The following is a 5712-nucleotide window of genomic DNA, read 5'->3' as shown; positions in this document are numbered from 1 at the left end:
TTCGCATGCCACAGCTAAGGAACCCGCCTGCCACAACTAAGACCTGGCACAACTAAATTAAATAAATAAATGTTTCAAACCACCATCCCATCCCTATTTTCCACCCATAAGGAGCTAGTGTGCACAACAGCCGTATCCAAGGGCCACTGCCCATCCAGTCCTGTCCCTTTTCTCACAATCTTCCTGGATATTTGGCAACATTAATTCCTCCAGACAAACCCTCATCGGCTTGTCTAGTTCCACAAAAAAACAAAAAAAAACAAAACAAAAAACTGTTTTAATCGAGGTTGTGTAACATTTGTAGAATTTTTTTTATGGAAATGTGTTTATGTTACAAAACCAGTTCTTCCCGTAGCATTCCATTTATTCCCATACTCCGTTCCTCCTTTTCTTCATTATAGGTGAAGACATTTTATGCATTTTATGTTTAGCATTCCTTGGGGTTTTATCGTGTGTCACTAGTTGTTGCATCTTCGGTGTATGTGAATCAATTTGTGTATGTCCATGCCTGGACCACATACACATATGCTTTAATATAATTAATGTATCATGTCACAGTGGATCCTTTCTCTCCCCATCCCACTAAGGTTGTTTAGGACACAATTTAACATCCCAAGAATGGATGTCAAATTGTGTCCTAAAGCTCATGAATAATCTATGGAGAGAGACATACAGCTTTTCTCTTTTGACTTACCAATATGGAGAATTAAGTATTAGATCTTTGGGTGTTAATTAAGCCAAACTTTATAACTTGAATAAAACCCAATTGTTCATGGTGTATTCTTCTATTACCAATAATTTTTCCAGATTTTATGTTACTCTTCCAAACCCAACCTGTACTTTTCTCTCTTTATTCAACTTGATAACCATGTTATTCTTTATAAAGAAATGTTAAATGTATTTTGCTTGAATTCAATAAAAAATGCCTTGAAATTAATGCTTCTAGCTTTTAAGGCCAGAAGAATAAAAATTCTCTATAGCTGGGCCTTAAAAGCCAAGCTGAAAATGAGATTTTTCTGCTTAAGATCATAATATCCCCCAAAACCGTTTATAATGTATATTAGGGAATCTATTCTCAGAAATGTCAAATCTCTTTTTATGATGACTGTGATAAAATTATCTTTCTCTATTCATTTTTGTTCACATACACAAATTGGCCAACATGCCAAGTAGCAGGAGCCTGTGATCAAAAGACCACCCACAGGCTTGGGCTACACACTCCCAGCAGATTTAACCACAGTTCATAAAACATTACTCATGAGGGACAAATCTGAAGTCTACTGCTATGTACCGGTGAACATAACCTGCTTAATCAAACAAGGCTCTGGGGCACTCCTGATCCTGTGATGTGTGTCCAGGCCAGGAACAAAGTAAGGGCAAGGAAAAGGAAGACTGGCCATGGTTTGAAGGACACTTGCTTTTTCTGTGCTGCCCTCTGCGTTTGTTCTCTTTGCTGGTAGACCACGCCGGAAATGAAGGGGGAAGGAAAATGTTCAGAAAGGGGGGAAGGGGACCAGCTCCTGGAGAATCAGAGGATTTTCAGAGCCTCCTGGGCCCCCAGGGTGAGAAAAGATCAAAGAAGGATGAAGGGGCAGGTCTGCACACCGCTTTTCACACTCCCTCCATTACAGAAGCTTTGATTACCTTTACCTAGTGTTTGTCTGAACAACCAGGGTTCTCATCTTCCAAATGGAAGTTTGCATACCTGTGTACCAAAATATGCCATGTCCTTACTCAACCTGAAACCGAAAGGCGGACAGCTGGGGAATGTGGAATTAGACTGACCACAGCCAGGAAGTCTCGGTGAAAAAGAAACATCAGTGAGAGCTCTCGAGGATGGAGAGAGCTGAGGTGCTTGAATTTGCAGTTTTGAAAAGGGAGCATGTGCAGCTGCAGACAATGGTATAAACGTGTGGTGGACAGCCTCCAACACGACCACTGATGATCCTGCCTGTTGGTACCCACGCCCCTGTGAAGCCCCTCCCACACTGAGAAGTGCAACTTGTGCAACCAGGGATGCTGCAGATAGGAAGGAATGTGACCTCGACGCCCAGCTGTAAAAGACATGGGGGCTCTCGGATGTTGCCCTTTCTTGAGTCACTCACTCTAGGTGAATCCAGCTGCTGTGAGGGGAGGAAACCCCAGCAGGGACGCAGCGATGCCCACACGGCTTCTGCCAACAACAGCACCGACTTCCCCACACTTGAGTGACCCCCTGGGAGTCAGAGTCCCAAGAGCCCTGTCCTGCTTTCAGAGGAAAGCAGTCGCAGGCAACATCTGGACATCAATGTCACGATACCCTGACCCAGAAGCACCAGGCTCAGACCCCACTGCATTCCCCACACACAGAAATGGTGTCAGATGATAAATGTTTATTTTTCTAAGACATGAATTTTTTCAATAATTTGCTAGGAAGCCGGAGGTTACTAGTACAGGATGTGCGAGGGGGAGCAGGCCCCCAAGGTCACCTGTAAGGAGAACAGAGATGAAGACGGCTAGAGCGAGGCAGGTAGAACACACCTGGGTGTGGAGGAAAAGACAAACAGGCTGACATCACCAGGACACGGGATGCGCCTGGAGGAGAGAAGCCAGCGCTCAACCAAAGCCCAAGTCTTAACTAAAACACGTGGACGGAGGGTTGGCCGCTCAATGCGGGCCTTCAAGAGAGAGAGCAGGAATTTTTACACAAAGAAGAAGTAGTAACCATTTGGAAAATGAACTAAGACCCAGTGGAGGGGCCACAGCCCCAGCCCCGACCGTAGGGTACTCACAGAAATGGGCCCCGGGGGTAAGTAAAAGTGGACCACACACCGTAGGATGCACAGGTCTCATCCTGAACATCCCCAGAACCTTCCTGTAATAACTTAAGAGCCTTGGTCAAGAATCTCATCTAAGGAAAAGAACTTCTGTGTTCAGATTCTTATAATACTTGTTAGATGAGCATGGTTTGCTGTATGCTCGTATTATCCAACAAAAGTCACTTTTCTTTGCCTTTCTGAATAAAACCATATCTATCTTTGAGGCTTCTCAGGACCCCAAGCTATCATTTGATTTATTTTTTCTTTATTCTTCTCACAGCTTCATCACTTCCCGAGTGTTACCCCCAGGCTTTGGGAACCAGGCACTCCAGGGACATGTGGGCCAGGCTTCCCTCTGGTCCTCGAACCAGCACGCTTGCCGCTAGGTTCACGGTGAGACTCAACTGTTCTGACCCGGGGCCATCCGCACGCGCAGGCCCCCAGCTCTGTCACTCAGCCCCCCAGGTCACAGTGCCTAAGGCTCAGCACTCAGGCATCCACAGCGAGACCCCACTCTGATGAGCCCCTGTTCTATCCTGCACAAGCCTGGGGTCCTTCACAGAACCCACCACCCCTGTGTCCCTCCAGGCTCTGAGGACCCTGCTCTCTCCTGGACTGGGACCAGCATCTCCCCAGAAGCACCAGCCCCCTCCTCCCTGCAGACAACCCAATGGTGTTGTTTCCATCCTACATGCCAATCGATGGCGCTTTGACGGTTTTCACACCTGAAACTTTTAACTATTTGTACAAAAAGGTGTGAATTTCCTCCTGTGACAAAGGAACATTAAACATAATGAAACTTGGCTACGCTTCCTGGAGAGAGGAAGGGGAAACGTATTTTCATTCATTTCTGAACAACTCCACAACAACAGAAAAGGATGAGGCACTAATTTATCCTCCAGCTGCAACTAGAGAAGCCCCCACACCGCAAGGAAGACCCAGTGCAGCCAAATTAACTGATTACTGTAAAAAAATATTATGTTTCTTTTTGTTGTTCTGTGCAGTGACCTTCTACTGGATTGCGTTCCCATCTCTTCTCTTCCTAGAAACTGCAAGGATGTGCATCTTCCTGGTACTGTCTTAATAAGAGATACTAGTATGAGTGTGCATGTCCCCAGCACACACTTTAGGAGGAGTTGTAAGATGAATCCCAGGATTTACAGAAGTTATTGCCTAGGTGCAGTCTGGTGCAGAGGGAAAAAATGCCTAGTGGCTCCTGCATAATTTGCTATTAATACAACGATAAAATCTGCTAAAACATTGAGATGAAGCTTTAGTCATATGGTTAGCATCCATTTACCTTAAAATGAAGAAGGAGGAAGTAGGAAGGAGGAGGAGTAGGAGGAGGAGGGAAGAGGGGGAGGGGAGAAGGAGGAGGAGGGAAGAGGGGGAGGGGAGAAGGAGGAGGGGGAGGGGAAGGAAGGAAGAAGCTGGGGGAGGAGGAGAAGGGGGAGGGAGAGAAGAAGGGGAGGGGAGAGGGGGACGGGGAGAAAGGGGAGGAAGAGGAGACTATATTGTGTTCATTGTTTATGTTGCATTTGTAACCACTTGCTTCGCAGTTCTCAGCGATTCTTTCCTTAACTAAGATAACTAAGGTCCCATCATGGAGAGGTTACAACGTTTTGATTCCTAGAATCTCCCCACTTGCACTTTGCCTCAGGACACAACAGAGGTTTTTGTTTAATATTTGATCATGACATTTTCAAACATCGAAAGTACAGATATTAATGTCACAACACAACGATGCCAGCTGTATCAAACCTTACTATTTTTTCCACATTCCCATCATTCCTCTGTTCTAGAAATACGGCGCTAGAATCAGTCCAAGCCTCCGTTCCCTCCCCCATCCAGCTCCCAGAAATGTCTTTCCGGTCCTCACCCTTTCCGTCTGCTGTGCCTGTGTCCCTGGACCTGGAGACTGTCTGTCTTGTAGACTCCACAGAACAAAGCGCCATCTTCTCTGAGGGTGATGGGTGGTCTGCGGGATGTGGAAACAGGCTGCAGGTTGCACTGTGCAGTTGGGGTTCTTTCAGCCAATCCCCTGTATCAGTGCCGGCCTCACTCTGGCAACACCCGGACTCACCAATTAAAATGATTTTCAGGGAGGGGCCAGGTGCCTCCAATTCCAGCCTTCCTGTGACTCTGGGCCAATCACTGCTCCCCAGGCGGGCACCTCCTCCTCCAGGCACTTACTTTCCAGTTTAATTAGACTGTTTATCTTGTTACCCACCAGGGTTCCTGGCCTTCCCCAATCCACAGAAATTGACCAGAGACCAGACAAGAAATTCAGGCAAGGCTTTATTGGGGCCCCAGCTACAGCGGAGGAAAGCGAGAACAAATAACAGGTTCCCTTGCTCCCTTGCTCCCTCGCTGCCCGAGGGGCGAGCTCGTTCCTTACATGGAGTGAGGGTAGGGGGTGTGTCCAGGGGTCAGGTCATGGGGGTGACTTAGGTGGTCTGCCCACCCTTAGGTGGTGTTGAGTGCAGGGGGCATGCTCGGAACCCTGCTTTTGCTCCCAGCTCTCCAAAAGTGGCATCTGGGTTTTTTTGTCTCATTGTATCTTTTAGGTCCAGAATTTGCCCAAACTGAGGGGGTGGGGGGGCATGCAGTTATTTTTAGTCCCATACAGTTTCTTTGTATTTTGTTGCTCAAGGAGAGGTGTGTCCAGGTGCAAGCACCGCAGCAAAGGCTCCCAGGTCCCAGCAAAGGGTCCTAGGCCCCAGCTTGTCTGAGTCTATTAACCATTTTTTCCAACCATTTTGTCCATTTCTAGAATCTTCCACTGTCTTCTCTCCCAATTTTTATCCTTTTTGGGTTTTACTGTTATCTTAAGAAGAAGACATAAACACATTTGTTTTCCCAGCCAGAGGGGCTTTTCCCCCATAAGCAAAGACACCGCCCACAAATGTATCTG

This window comes from Hippopotamus amphibius, chromosome 2 (genome assembly GCF_030028045.1).
Source record: "Hippopotamus amphibius kiboko isolate mHipAmp2 chromosome 2, mHipAmp2.hap2, whole genome shotgun sequence".
Lineage (NCBI taxonomy): Eukaryota > Metazoa > Chordata > Mammalia > Artiodactyla > Hippopotamidae > Hippopotamus > Hippopotamus amphibius.
The sequence above is the reverse complement of the archived record's forward strand: the minus strand, read 5'-3'. Positions refer to the sequence as shown.